Source organism: Panthera tigris, chromosome C1, assembly GCF_018350195.1.
Source record: "Panthera tigris isolate Pti1 chromosome C1, P.tigris_Pti1_mat1.1, whole genome shotgun sequence".
NCBI lineage: Eukaryota > Metazoa > Chordata > Mammalia > Carnivora > Felidae > Panthera > Panthera tigris.
Window position 1 is genome coordinate 190838185 of NC_056667.1, and position 16440 is coordinate 190854624.

The following is a 16440-nucleotide window of genomic DNA, read 5'->3' on the forward strand; positions in this document are numbered from 1 at the left end:
ATCTGCTAGGTACATTTTGCTAAGCTCTGGGCTTACAGTGGTTAATAAGATGGACATGGTCCCTGTCCTCTGGGAATTTCTATTTCAGTGGGTGAGATTGGGGATGGTAGCCATAAATAATTGGAATGGACACCCTGTTGCATACAAGGCAAATCTCAGCTCAGGGGAGCCGTAATGATTAAGAACACAAATAAATAAACTGAATATTGTAGCTTGTGACAGATACTATGAGAGAAATAAAAGAAATAAAGAGTAAGTAGAGAGGTAAGCAAGGGCCGGATCATACATATATGGGAATACAGGCATTTAATTGTACTATCTTGTCTATTAAACTGTAAGTGCTCTTAAGGTAGTGTCTATGACTGTCATTTCCTATGTATCTCTATGCGACACCTTGAAATGGTGCTAAGCACTTGTCAGGCTTTGAACAAATGTTGTGGCTGTAACCAGCCAACAGAGCATCCTTGGGCGTTCAGTCACCCATTTCCAAATTTCCTTGTCGGTCACAGTCACAATATACTTCTTGGTCGTAACCCTTTTATTGCCTTTCTTTGCCTTCTTTCTTTCTTCCTGTGTTGCCAGTGTGTGGGTAATGAGGGTCAGAAAGAAAAAAAAAATGTCAGGGGCAATAGGGCTTAATGAATCAGAGAGCAGCTATTTACATGAAAATGCCAACTCCACAATTGTGGCGTTGTCAGGAGAAAACGGTAGGGTCTCCTCAGTAGTCAACCCAGGAGGGATGAAACCTACTGTGACCACCAGTGCCATATTCAAGAAGAAAGCCAAGGAGCTGTGCCTCGGGACACAGGTTCTCAGCCTTAATCTAGCCTGTGTTTTACTTTCTATGGTTGTCTTTTAACAATTTGAGCCTCCAAGTCTATAGAAACTCTGACCTACAAAACTTAATTCATGTCTAAAGACTGAGCCTATGGACAAATAAAATTAGAAGGGAGCAGATGGAAATGCAAGCTATTAGCTTGCCTGAAACCTCCTACATGGATTCTCCCAAGAGTCTAGGACACAATCATAGCTTTCTTGGGGGGCTTCCCATGGCTTTGAGAGCATGAGGAGATCTGAGGGCCAGGACATGTATGTTACTTTTTCTGGAAGTTTTTTTTTACTTCTTGTGAAAGGATCCTAAGAGCAAAGATCTAAAGGTGATAAACAACCACACAGATCTTTCTTTAAAAAAAAAGAAAAAGTCTATTTATTTGAGAGAGAGAGAGCAGGCACGCATGCAAGCAGGGGAGGGGCAGAGAGAGGGAGGAGACAGAGGATCCCAAGAGGGCTCTGAGTTGACAGCTTCAGCACTGAAAGCATCGAGCACGAGCACGCACGATGCGGGGCTTGAACTCACTAACCTCGAGATCATGACCTGAGCTGAAGTCGGATGCTCAACCTACTGAGCCACCCAGGCACTCCCCACACAGATCTTTCTTAAGGAAGCTTTCAACTTCCTGGTCTTAAATGGCGGTAGGTTGGGGAAACTTCACCACTGATGTAATTAATGCAAACTTGAGAGTGTCTCAAGTTTGTACTGTGATGTTGCTGGGTCTGGGATTTGACATTGCCCCAATTTAAAGCTAAGAACTTAGCTTGTTACTGTTTCATGGATGTTGAAAGACATGCGACTCCTGAGTCAGAGACACAGGACAACATTACTCACGGTGCAATAATCAGCTTGAGCATCAACATATTTGCACCGGTTCCTCTTGCTCTCAAGTTCCAAAAGAGCCCAGATGACACCTGCTCTTGCTGTGAGTGGTGTCATAGGAAAGAAACACTGAGCTTGAGGACTTCACTGCTTTTACAGCAAGCAGTCAGGAAGACCGCTCTTTATCCCAGAAGGAGACACTTCCTTATTACTCACAGTTGCTTGCTTGCTGCAAACACAACTCAGAGAAATGGGCCAGGTGAAGAGTGGTCAGAACCTTGCATCCTTGGCATAGGCAGCAAGATGCATAGGAGCAAGAGAAGTCCATAGATGACTGTCTCCCAACAGGTATTATATTAGGTTGAGTCATATGAAATTGCTGTCTTCGTAGGTCAAAAAGTCCAAGTGTTGGTGATTTTATGTGGTTCAACATAATTTCTCAGGGCTAATAAAGGTGTCTCCATGGTGCCTTTTCTTTAATTTTTAAGAAAGTTTGAATATCTTGCATTTTCTGTTACTTTCCTTCCACCAAAGTAGCCAAACTTCGAACTCCTATTTTTTTCTACATCAGTGGCAAAATGAGTTATATTTTTGTTTTTGCTATGTATGACCGAGCTCCTGTTTCCCTTCCTTTTCTTGTGCAGTTTAGCCATCTTTTGATATGTTCCTAAAAATGTATCCTTCATATCACCCCAGTATGATTCGCATCTCATGCATACATTGTAATCTGGCATAAATGTATCATGACACTAAGAGAAGCCCACTGCCTACATATATACAATCACAATGCTAACTGTAAAGAAGTTAAAAAATTAAAATGAATAATCATTCACTTCCGCTTCACTATGAAGCGATTGAAATACTTGATTGCATATTACTTCGTGCAATACTCATACGATTCCCGTTGGGTACTTTTATTTATTTGAAGACGAAATCGAGACAAAGAAAAGTAGCATGACTGTGGTCACACTGCTCTTAATAATTGTTGGTTGATCAAATAATTACTGAGAATTTCATATTTGTAGGAATTTTCTGGCTCCAGGATATCTGAAGCACTGTCCAGCGGCCACCGCCAATGCTTCATCCGTATCCCTTCAGGCCCCTTCTCCTGTATCTATCTCTGCCCCGGAGGTATTTTTTGCCTCCAACCGTTCACACATGTGTGACTCATCTTCTGAAGACTACTTTTGGCTACTGCACATACTTCTCCTATAGTCACAGAGAGTGAGACGTGTATGGGATTCGTACCTACCACCAGAAACCCCTAGCCACTGCCTGGATGGGAACCATTAAATTCATGAGTGTAAAGTTCTGTCCCCTTGCAGTGGGTTGAGGGAAAACTCCCAAGTGTAACTCATGTTGGAGAGGTTTTGAGGGATGAGGTTGAAGTTACCCTCCGAAGAACTTTCTCTGAAGTTACAACTGTGCATGGCTTCCCTTTTCCTGTCCTTCTCCCCCATCCCTTACCAGCTTCTCTTGGGAGCACTTCCTGAGTAAACCACTGGTGCGTGAACCCACGCTTGGAGGTCTACATCTAGGGAACCCAACGTAAGACACCCCCCGTGGGAATGACTATCCAAACAAAATACAGTCATACTTTCCTAAAAGGACCTTTAATAAGAGTAGCGCTAGGATTTAATAATCAGAATATGCCTGGGGATTATCAATGTTGCATGAACAGAAATATTTGTATTTTGAAGATGTTATCATTCTAGAATGTGAGGAATCTGGTTTCAGATAAGGCTTTTATTTCAGGAAAACATATGCATTTCCAGTTTTGTCTTTATTGAAAGCAAAGTAAAAAAAGATTAGCCTTTATGGACTTGTAAATTTTGAAGTATTTGGCATTACGATAAAACTTTATGAGAAAATAATGGCCACTTACAACAGTTTTCCACTCTGCTGTAATCAAGACTGCATAGTCTTTTCTTAGCTACCCTGAAAAAGGAATTTTATTTCTTTCTCAGGAGTCATTCATTTAAAATAATAATAATAAAAAGTAAAGCTCCAAAGAGCTTAAATGGTGAGTGTATTAACTCCTTCCCAAGCTGCGTGTGCCTTTCCCATAGAGCTCTTATCAGGTTTTCTTTTCCCCCCAAGAACTTGTTCTTTAAAAAAAAAAAAACTGAGCAAGTCAGCTCCAAAATAATGGTGCAAATAAAGGCGACTGTCTTTTCTGATGCAAAAGCAACCACAGAAACACAGAGGAGGCAAAGAGTAGTATGTATTCATAGGTTTGAACTCCCTGAAAACTCAGTTAACTAGATAGAGGATCTTAGAGAAAGTGAGGTAGAGAGTCAAGGTGGAATCAGGTGGTTATAGATCCTGAATGTCAAACGGTTCGAATAGTGTCCCGATAGGCTGCTGGGAATACCAATGCTTTTGCACAGGGAGGATAAATAAACACATGTTATGTAAAGTTAAGTCTGGGAGGATGAATTAGAAGGAGGCAGTTGGAGTGGAGAAGTCTGAGGCAAACAGTTCAGAAAATATACTGTGCACATATAAACTAAATAAGACTCAAGTGAGTTGGTGGCTGTAAAAATGGAACCAAGGGACAGAAATCAGAGGTGCTATTCAGAAAGATTCAATGTGGGGTCTATGTGAACACGGAAATGTGAATAAAGCACATTGAAATCATTGGGAGTGGATGACTAGAATAATTGTGGAACTACAAGATCATGAGAACTTGTCTGAAGTCAAATTTGTTTCCTCCCTCCCTAGCTAGAAAGGTGCAATAGACCAATGCTGAAAATGGACTTGTGGGTTTATGGAAGCCAAAAGGGAAGCAGTATGGAAAAATGAGGAAACCACTGAGTTTCAGACAGGAAGTAGGAAATATGAAATTGTCATGGTGAAGCGTCAGCTGAAACTTAGGTTTATTTTCCAACTTTAAATCGGGTCTCTAGACACGGGCAACCTTCATTTCAACCTTATGTTTCAAAATTTCCTTCAACATGGAAACTTGGTAGAAGTTTTTAAAAAAGTTTAAAAAAACCCATAATATCCACCAACTTCTTGCTGCACATACGCTAATGTACCCTATGACATTTATTTTATAATTAGGTTCGCAAGTCTATCAACTTTAAAGGTTGACTATTTTCTCTAACGCAGTTGCTTCAAAGATTTGTTTTACAGCAGAATTCCTATTTCGACTAAAAATGTACCTTACGCATGATGTATCCGTCAGACAAAAACAGGGAGGAGGGTCCAGAGACGCCCCTCAGCCCCCTCCCACAATTTCCCCAAAGCCCTGAAACACTTCCTGTTTCCACTCTAGGCCCTCACTACTCATAGTGTGGTCCCCGATCCAGGAGCTTCAGCCTCACCTGGAAGCTTATTAGAAATTCAGATTCTCGGGTATCAGAATTTGGGTTTAACAAGATCCCTAGGTAATTTAATAACGTTGAAAATTTCGAAAGTGCTGCTCTAGAGTACACAAGTCACCTGGAAATCACGTCAAAACACCGATTCTTGGGCCACGCCAAAAGACCCGCGGCAGAGCGTAAAATTTTCATGTGTAACAGGCTCTCTAGTGATGCTGATGCTATGGGTACCCTCCGACACATTGAGTGGCAAGAGGCTAGAGCAGCAGTTCTCCAACATTTGCACGTATCAGAATCATCCGGAAGCCTTGTTAAACGTGGACTGACGGGCCCCATCTCAGTTTCTGATTCAGCAAGCGGGGCCTGAGAATTTGTAGTTTTGAAAGATTCCCTGGGGATGTTAATACTGCTGCTCCAGGGAACACACTTGGGGGATAATCATGGATAAAATAAATCAGGATAAAACCACCACTAGATGAGCAGAGAGTGCCTTGATTTATCTTTTTGAGTGAAAGGAGGTAAAATGTGAAAGATAGGTCTCTTCCCTCAAAGAGACTTTGAGTCTAGTTCAAAACACAGAAAAGTAAACCTCACTTAAGGATAAGGACTAAAACAGAGGCCATATACATGGAACTAACTAAGAATGAAAGAGCCATTAACTTAGCCCCTGTGTGAGGTGGGTGAGGGCCAGGAAAAACGTCACCTGGTTGTCTTTTTTTTTTTTTTTTTTTAAGTTTATTTATTTATTTTGAGAGAGAGAGGGAGGGAGACAGAGAATCCCAAGCAGGCTCCACCTTATCAGTGTGGAACCAGACACAGGGCTCGATCCCACAAACCCGTGAGATCTGACCGGAGCCGAAATGAAGAGTCAGATACTTAACAGACTGAGTCACCAAGGTGCCCCTCACCTAGTTGTCTTAAATCTCGAGTAGAACTTAGAAATGGTCAGATTGCGTAAATGACCTGTAGCCCATGCGAGACACATTCTTGAATTTGAGATCCTGATAATGGCTATGGATTTCCCATTCAATTATGTTTTTGTAAGTAAGAATGCTCTCAAAGTCTTTTATGAGGCAGAATGGGGTTGGGTGGGATGGACTGGAGGAGTAGAATCGGGAGCCAGGGGGCTTGCAGGGGAGCAGTGGCTGTGGGGATAAGCCTGAACAAACCGTCTCTCAAGCAGGGAAGAAAAGGCTGGAATTAACTCTCAGTCCAGAAACATCTGGTCGTTTCTGGATCTTTGCCTTAAGCATCTGATGTCAGTTGCTGCCCCTGATAACAGGAGGAAATTCCCAGGACCCTGCTTCTGAAGGAATAGAGTTCTTAAGTCCTAGGACTAAGGGGTGTGCCTTCCTCCAAGGGTCCACAGGTGTCCCAGCCAGATTTCTCTCTCTTTTTTTTTTTTTTTTTTTGATACAAGGGACTGGAACCTCAAACAATCTGGCTTTAAACTTTAAAAAGGGAATCTATCGGTTTGTGTAACAGAAATGTCTAGACTAGGGAGTTCAGGAACAGAAGGATCTGGGAATTCCAAATATGTTCTCAGGGTTGGTGATTTTTCATATTTTAATTTTGCATCAGCTTTTTTTCTGTTGGTTTCACTGAAGCGGACCCTTCCCATTTGGGGACAAGCAACCCCTAACAGCTCCAGGACTGTATCCTAGCCTCTCTGCTACCAGGAAAAGTGCTTCTCTTTTCCAGTAGTTCCAGTAAGACCCAAGAATGGGCCTCCTTGGGTCAAGAAGTGGGAATATGCTGATATCCAGGCCTGGGCCACATGTCTACTCATAGATCAGCTCTCCCAAACCATATAGACTGAGACAAGGGGTGAAGTCAGGCACTTGTAGAGGAAGAAGGATGGGTGGGCACCGGTCAGTCAGAAAGCAAAGCTGACCACTCTACCAGGGAGAGGGAAGGGCCTCTCTCAGAATTTGTTCCAACAGATTCTGAGGATCATATTCCCAAGAAGCAAGTCAAACATTTCTTGGAACTGTGCGCTGGGCATACATTCAAAACTAGATTCAAGGTCCCCCAAACCAAAGCCAAAGCCCATTCTAATCATGAGGTCTACCTGATTGTAGCAACAATGTCTCTGGGCCTCCCCACGAGTTCTACAGGTAACTGTTTTCATGGACTATTCCCAGGTTTCATCTATGGGAAAAACTACAGGGCAGTGTCAGTGGCAAAAATTCTGAAGTCTTGTTGAAAAGGCTTCAAAAGGTCAAAAGCTCAGCCCCGTTACTTCATGACTGTATATCTGGGGGAAGTTACTGAACCTATGTTTTAACGGCCTTATTGATAAAATGGGAATACTAAGACAATCTACCTTACACAGTTGTTGAGAACATTCAGTAAGATAATGTTTGTAAAACACTTGGAAGGGAGCTGGTTTTCCATGACAAAGTCACTTGTCCACCCTAGACCACCTCACTAGTCACAGAGTAAGTGCTCACTATACGTAAGGAGTTGAGACTAACTATTATTTCTACTACCCCTTTCCCCAGCCCTCATGGGAAATTCCAAGGTACAGGAAGGGCACTCTCACCATAGAGTAACAGTAAAAAGGAAAGCATGCCTGGGTATATTGAACTGTTAACTGTCCTCCACCATGGTGACCTGCCTTGCCCAGGATATGTCTGATGTGATTATCAATGACTAAATCTTCGCAATATTCTCTCTTCTGTCTCCTGGTTTGTCAGCATTCTGTTATTCTGGAATCAGTAAGATGTCTCACAGTGGCACCACTGAAGAGGGTTTTGCCCTTCAAGGACACCTGGCACGGAAGGATGGGGTGGAGGGATGGGGTGGAGGAGGGAGGCAAAGTATAAGTGAATGACTCCAGAATGCACCACAGGGTTCCCCCACATCTTGGCGACCTGCTGGGCCTCAGCACCGACGCTGAGACTCACTCTGAGACTCACACCTCACTGATGTCACCAGGAAGGGGGATCTTGTCTCCCTTCTCTGTTTTTTTTTTCAATTTTTTTTCTAATGTTTATTTATTTTTGAGAGAGACAGGGACAGAATGCAAGTGGGTTAGGGGCAGAGAGAGAGGGAGACACAGAATCCGAAGCAGGCTCCAGGCTCTGAGCTGTCAGCACAGAGCCCGATGCGGGGCTTGAACTCACAAACTGCGAGATCATGACCTGAGCTGAAGTCGGACACTCAACCGACTGAGCCACCCAGGCGCCCCATTGTCTCCCTTCTTTTGTAAGTACCTCTCCCTCTCATTGCCTTTTTCCTTGGCTGACCCCAGAGTTGTTCTTGGTCCTCTCTGGGCTCTCTGGGATCTCTTCCCTGTTCCTTCCAGAAGACAAGTTTCTGCATCACAGCAATGAGGCATACACATGTACAACAAAGAGCAGGTTATCAGTAGTCCTTTAAATATGATTTCAGGTTAGGGGAAGAGGAGATGGAAAGTAGAATCATTGTGTAAGGTAGTCCCAACAGATCACTTCCAAAAAAAAAAAGGAGGAAACCCAGTGAGAAGGTCCTAGATGGCTGAGGGGGTCAGTCAATTCTTTTTTAATGACCTCTTCTCCAGCCTTCATTGGCTTCTTGCTGGAGGGTGACATTTGGATAACTGGCCCTGACAAGGGTTGACCTTCCATGAGATTATCTGTGGTTGACACTAGCCATCTACCTCCAAATTGAGGTTACAAAGTTACAGAAACTAGGTCACCCTACTTTCCTGGGAGGCAAAGGTTTCTTATGTGTCATTCATCTACTCTTTATCCGTGTCTGTATTTTATCCCAATCTCATTAGTCTTCGTGGGTCATTTTAAGCCACTGGCCCATTCCTTTCTATTTGTCTTCGTCTGGTTCATCGATGTTGGCTTGCTTTCCTGCTGTTCCTCTTGAGGTCAGAGCCTGATGTTTCTGGCCCCTGCACCCTTTCCAGGAGAGTACAGTGTACCTGACTTATCTAAAGTTAAGCGTGCCACTAAAATGGGGCGCATGTCCCAAATCACGACTTAAAAGTGACTTTGAATCTCAAAACATTTGACCCATGCCAGTATAGACAGAAGACAAAAATGAGACATTCTCCTCATTTGCTATGAAATGGTGATATAAAATAGGAGCAAAGTATTCTGTAAATAGTGAGCGCTGGGTAATTGATTTATCGTTACCAATTCCTTCTCAGTCCCATTTCTTATTCTTCCACCATGGCTTCTTATTAAGAGCTTTTGTCTCCTACTCTCATTTGTTTGTTTACTGTAATCCATTTAATCCATAAAGGGACAAATTGCATTTTCAAGATAACAACGGTGGCCTTTTGTTAAGTCCCTGTGATGTAAGATAGTAGTTAAGAACTTGGGTTTAAAGTCTTGTTCAAATTCTAACCCTGCCTCTTAGCTAGCCTGGGTTCCAGTTCTTCATGTTTCCCTACGTCTAGTCTTGCCATGGTTTCATCTTGGGCAGGGTGTACTTCCCCATTCTCTGAGTTTGGGCTCACCCATGTGACTCGCTTTGGTTAGTTTTATGTTAAGAAGAATCAGCCCCACATGAGTCCTGAGTCTATGACTTTAGTGGCCTCGTGCGTTTCCACTTTGTTGCTTTCATCTCTACCAGCACCGCAGGGAGAATATGGCCCACCTAGTCCACTGATCCAGGAGGATGAGAGACAGAGGGAGAAGAACCACCCCAGCTGAACCCAGCTGAGTGCAGCCAACATCCAGAAAACCCAGAAATGCATGACGTCAGTAGCTACTTACTGTTGCACGCGACTGGTAACATGTAGTTGTTTGTTACACAGCATTATTGCGGCAAGAGCTAACTGAATCTCCTCCCAGTTTCCTAACTTAAAAAGAAGGGATCATAATCGTACCTTTTTATAGGGCTGTTGGGGACAGTAAACGAGACAAGACATGTGATGTGCGAAACAAACTGCCTAATATACAAGAACCGATTCGTGCTTCCTTGTCATCATCATTACTGTGTGCAAGAAGCTCGTGCTCCTTCTCTTCTCTTATGCGCTCTTCAGTTTTCCCATTTGCTAAATGGAAAGAAATGAGGCTGAAGTAGGAGAAATTTCCAAAAAGTTACAAGTATTATATAGATATGAAACACTGCCATTTGCATCACCTTCAGACAGAGAAACAAGGGTGCGTTCCCAGTAGCCTGCTGGAGTGATCCACGTAAAGCCAAAATGGAGAATAGAAACTTCTTTGAAGGCTCGAATCAGAACGTGCTCATGTGACCATACAGCCTCTGGCAACAGATGAGAAAGGGAAGACAAAAGGCTTCCTGCTATTAACTGATGACAAAGATGAAAACACAGAGCCAAAGATACAAGTCTTTGGTGAGAAGCCCAAACCTCGGGATAAATTCTGTATGTCAGTGTTTTATTGCTATTTTAATGTAGGTTTTACAATCCATCCCACCCTTCATGTCATGAGATGTGCTCCTTTCTTCATATACAAGAGTCCCCTGAAAGGGTTGTGGGGCTACCACCATGACCTTGTCAGAAGAGGCGGTGTCTGATCCTCCTGTCACGTGGAAGGCTGTGTTCTCAAATTACTTGCATTAGGGTTGCTCTCTGGGGGTTAAAACAAAGGATGAGTCCAACCAGGTGCCAGAGCAGAACACGTGCTTCCACTCTGTTTTCCTGGAGCCAGGCTGAACCAAGGTGTTCTCAGGTATGTGTGTCTGCAAATCCAGGATTCTCAAACATTTAAACCTATTTTCAATATAAGGCCAGGGAATGGAAGGGAAGGGGAATATTCCTGGCCGTTCCTTGCAGGTGCCAACCCAAAGGTCAGCTCATTTGCAAATATTCCTGTGGCCCTTCTTTTCCCCCAGGAGACCCAAAACTTAAAGGCAGGCTTGCAAAAGAATTCTAGCTGCATTTTAATTGGCTTTGATGATGATGGTAATGAACTTTATTAAATCATATGTGGAACATGTACGCATTTTCCCGGGGAAAGGATACGTACGTTTTCAGATTGCTCAAAGGGTCTTCCAAGAGATAAGAACTACTCATTGAGAGGGTGGCTAGTGAAAATTAAGCAATTCAGTTAGTTAACTGAAATCAATTAATTCAGCTAATGAGAATATTTTGTATTTGTCTTTATGTGGATAATCATTTATTTCAAAAGAAAGCTGTTAGTAGAGAAATCCGTTACCCTATTCTTATTCATGATGAAAAGTCTGATATCTTCCCAAATGCATTTTGTTCCAGCCAAAATCTGACGACCAACCAGCTCTAATCACTGAAGCTGTGTCTTAGGAAACCCACCGGCCCCCTACGACACTGCTGGGTGGTCTTCATAGGCTGTGAATGTAAATGGAAACTCAGAGGTGCTTTTCTGTGTCTTTGGTGCTTTCTGAAAATATCTCATTAGTTATCCCAGTCTGTCTGTAAAGTGGGATCTCGATAAACAACTGCCACAGAGCAAATGGCTGAAGGACTCAGGGCTCTCTTCTCTCTGACGCTCTCCCTGGGCCGGTGACTTCTTCCCAGAGTCCTCAGTGCTGTCCTTAATAGTGTGAATAAGGTTGCTGCTTTTCCTCAAGATCCCGAGGGCAGGATTGTACCGGTGCCAGGCACTCATTTACAGGAAGCAGCGTCTGTTACCAGCATCGGGAGCAGAAGGCAGGAGTAGTAATCACAGTCTCAGCACCAGTGGCCTCCCCAACCTAGTTACTTGCTTTTAATTAAGATGCCAATACAACACCTTTGCATTTCCTTCAGGAACTGGTGTGTTCCCATTTGAAGGGACACCCAGATCGGTGCACCCAGATCTTTGGTGCTAACGACAGCGGGCCATGACCAAGGCCTGTTTTCCGATCCCTGGCACGAGAGGAGCAATGACAGCAGGCCTCGTGTATAGAGGGTTTTCCAGGAGATGGCAGTGTGCTCTAAGGCTGGACCCTGGCTCATGCCTTCTGCATCAACCAAAGAACATTGTAATTGAGACATAGCATTATAATGCATTCCAGACCATACAGCGGCTGGAGTGTCACCTCAAAATGCTTCTTACCAGTCTCAAAGTCACTGTAAACAGGGTAGGGAGACGGAAGTGAGATGGCGGGGGGTGGGGGGAGGAGATGGGAGGGGGCTCTTGGAGTCACCAGACAGCAACAATTGGCCTGGCTGTCAGCAGTGTTTCAGTACCTCCAGGCCAGCAGCGACCCTGATACGTATTTACAGCTCTTCCTGGGCTCACCTCTGAAGACCAATAAAAGGGAACTGAAGGACATGTATTGTCTGCATGTTAATTTCCAGGTTTACAAGGAATATTTCATTATTCTCATCCGGGAGGAAATAAAACATCTTTCTTTTCAAGCGAAAGGGCTCCTCGTTCGGGGTGAAGAGCATAGCCGATCAGCCTCTCCCCTGAGAGGCAGAGCTGTTCTCAAGGCTGGCCCCGGATCCCACACGGCTAGGGAAATGCCGATGTGGGGGTGACGGGGAGGAGTGGGGACAAAGGAGAATAGTGGCCACGGACAGAGTCACCGTGTGTGATGCACACGTTAAGAAAGGTATTCACGCTGACCGCGTTACTGGTGTGGCAGACTGATGCTGTAATTCCCAAGACGTGACAGCGACATCTCAGGACAGACCAAAAGATGGAGGACGGAAGAGAGGACAGGCAAATATCTTTCCCCTGAAGGAAGCTGTTGGCTGAGGCTGGTTTCCACAGGCGCATTTATAAGAATGAATGAGCCCTATAAGGTCAGGGTCAGGAGGACTGCGACGACTCTTTAGTAACTTCACATAATTTACTAGCTGTGTTCATAGCTTGGGACCTGAGTCTCTATTTCCACGGTTCTTATTTGTATTTTTTGTTGTTGTTTATAGCTCCTTGGACTTTGCCAGAGACCTCCATATGGATGATAGAGCAGTAAGGTCAGCCAGGTGGGTTGCTTGGGAAATTTGTACAAAGGAAAATGATACTTAAAGGAGCAGCAGCCAGTCTTTACGTGTCTTTGAACTCTTCCCGGGGTCTGTATGTGATTTCCCTTTAATTTTTATAGAAAGCTAGCTGTTTTCTGTCTTCCTTGACCCTCTTCCGGTCGAACTCTGTACTATAGTCTCCACAAATCCTTTCTTCCGTTAAAACGCTTTCTTCATTCAACCCTCTTCCCTAATTCTAAGAGTAATCCTCACTCAAAGCCTTTAAAGGGTAGACAATAAATGCACGGGAGGAGCGTCTCCATGCTTTGCCGACAGCACTTGATACACGCCTGCCTTTGCCACAGCCGAGTGATACTTTAAAAGTTAGAAAACAAAGCAAACAAACAAATGGAAATTTACAGATAAAACTCAGTGTTGAGTGCTGGGATGGTGTTCTTTCAAGAGGCCAGCCTTTCTGCAGCAGCCCAGCTGCTTTCTGGGCAAGTAGGAAGATGTATCCATTTGGCACAGAGTGAGAAAAAATTCAGAGCGCAGAACTGGGCTGTTCGGCATGGGTGCTGGGAGTTCGAAGGACACCGTCGATAAGCAAGTGAGAGAGGCAGAGACAGGGAGGCCGGGGGGCACTACAGAATGGGCATTCAGGGTAGAGACTCAGCAGAGAACAAGAGTATGAAGCACCCCCTAGACAGAGCACGACAGGATGGATATTCAGACTATCATACGAGACACTTTACAAGAGAAACGCAGTGGAGACCACGAAGGTGATGAAAACGATCAGGAAAATCTATGCACAGTTACAACGAGGCAGCCAGGTCCTCCAAACAAAACAAGTAAATATTGGGAAGATCACAGAGGAGACGCGTTAACTGTCTGCAGCCCCTTTGATAACTGGTAGTCCAGACAGAACCCACGAGCAGAGAGTCCTAAGACACGGGCCGGCCCTGGAGACACAACGGCTGACAAGAATGTATGGTCCACGCTAAGACCATTCTTTCTTGTTTCATTTACCTGAGCTGGTTACTTCTGTTTACTTCTTGCAGTGCTTACGACGCCTCACAATTAAATTATTTTCCAGAAGTGGCTTTATGTTTGAGTCTCAGTCAAAAGAATCAAGCTTTTTGCCTGATGCTCAGATATCTAAATCCATGTAGTTCCTATTGACCATCTGGCAGGATTGTTATATCATTAGCCATATTTAAACTCGTAAATATCAGCCAGGAAGATTGAGGAGGTAGTGCCAGGATCATACAAATTATTCACCAAAAATGGTGTCTCCGTTGTACAGAAATGGCGCAAACCTAAAGAGCACTTCGTTCAAAGTCAGCAAGTGCATGGGACAATGATCTTTCTCCCCCATTACAGAGAGAAGTATAGGGTGAAGTTCACAAAGGAAACCCAAATCACACAGCCCCAGAATGTGCAAGCCTGCAGCTTTTGAATGTTTGGACATTAGAAAGAGCTGCATTTCACAAGCCAGTGCAGGAAGATCGGTGGGAAAGATATTGAGACATTTTTTATGCAAGCATATTACTGACCTAGGTTTCTTTGTGGTTCCCCGTTGGTGGTAATGTTTGTATTGAGTCAGCTGCCTGATCTGCAATAAGCATTTTCTTCTGTTATTGTTCTTTAAACTTAAACACATAGGACTAGGAACGACATCTGAAACCATCTGGTACAAATTCTAATATTTTAGCAGTGGAACTCTATGTAAAAAACAAACAAGCAAAAAAGAAAAACCAATCTTAATGAAACTTTATCCACTTAGGGTTATTTGGTTGTAAGCATAAGGGAGTTTACTGGAAATATATTAGTATTTTCATATGACTGAAGGAAGGATGGGAGCATAAGACTGAGAATACACAAGGTAGCAGGAACCAAAGTGGTCTTGAATGAATTCTGACCATTTCTTTTGCCGTTGTAGTCACAGGTCTATGGGTCAAAATCTAAGGAGAATCTGATTAAGCTTTGATCACGTGCTTGGCTGTACCTGGATGATGAGAGCTGCAAGTAAAAGGAGCCGGTGGTCTCTGACTGGTGGATAGGACATCTTAAGGTTGCATACAATATAGAAAAAGTAATTCTTCAAGTGACTATTGGGGTGTTGGTTGAAAGAAGGAACGGATGCTGAGAAGCAAAACACATCCAGTCCATCAAACACGTAAACACACACACACACACACACACACACACACACACACCCCAAGTGAAACAGGTGAAAATAGTTGAGGAGAGAAAAGGAGGGGAATCCAGAACCCCACCCTTAACTTTTTACAGAGGTATCTGAGGCATTCCATGGCACAGAATGAAAATGACCGGCTTGGTTCATCTTTTGGCAGCCTGGTACAGTGAGCCAATTTATGGTCCCCCCAATTTTCAGAGAATGAATTTCACACTGTATTTTCACAATTTCCTCTCGGAATTCTTAATTATCATGATTACTTAATGTGAACTCTTACTATTTGTTGTTGTCAAACTCCTATTGTGGAACTCATTAATACAATCCCAAATCTATGTCTTTCCATCACTGGTCCTGTGATATGATTATACTTCCTCACCTCTTTTGAAGTTAGCTGTGACCAGGAGTTGGCCAAAGATATGTCACTGGAAGGGATGTGTGTCGCTTCTAGGCAGAAGCTTCCAGAGCCTGTGCACAATTCGTTGTGCTTTTTGCCTGCTGCAGCTGTGGTAATGCAAGCATGGGCCATCAGCCCGGGTCCCTGACTGTCATGGGAAGAGCTCCCTGGCTCACCTCTGCTGGAGGTATTGGGATAAGCCATTGAGGTTTTGGAATTGTTCATCATTGCAGCCTATACTTACTGACAGATCGATTTTCTTTTATTCTGACCTCAGTGAGGTAGAACATCTGGTCTCTTCTCCCAAAAGAAGGTCCTACTTAGAATCCTGGTATGCTTTCTTTGGTAAAGACTTCAGAGGTCATGAACTTTACTGGGCAGAAACTGAGGTCCAGTACATTGGCAAAATTACTCTGATAATCCTTAATAGTTGTCTAATCTAACTGCCCTCTGAGGCAGGAATCTACTCGGCAGCATCTCTACTTTGGAATTAAACAGACATGGGTTCAAATCCAGGCTCTGCCCCTTATAAGTAATACAATCTTCAACAAGTCACTTAATCCTCTAGACCTCAGGCTCTTCATTTCTAAAATGGAATAATAGGGTTTCTGTCTTGCAGGATTATTGTGAGAATTTGAGATAGTGTATACAAAACACTTACCATGGAATCTGGCAGGTAGCGGGTATTCAACAATGGCAGCTAGTATTACCCCTGTTAACCTTCAGTCTTTTCCTGGACACTTGCGAGGACTGTGTAGACTTGGAAATAAAGCCCATTCCCTCACATAGAACATCCTTAATTGTTAGCAACTCCTTTTTATTCTGCACAAATCTGCCTCTGCTTCTCTCTATTTGACACTTCATGTACTTTTTTTATGTTCTTAAGCAGCAGAGACCAGCCTTATTTCTTTTTCTACATGACAACTTATTGAGTATCTGAATGCAGTTGTCTTGGTATTTCTTCAGGCCTTCTCCCTTCTGGTCAAATCATTCTTGGTTCCATTTTTCTTAAGCTTGTATTTCCAG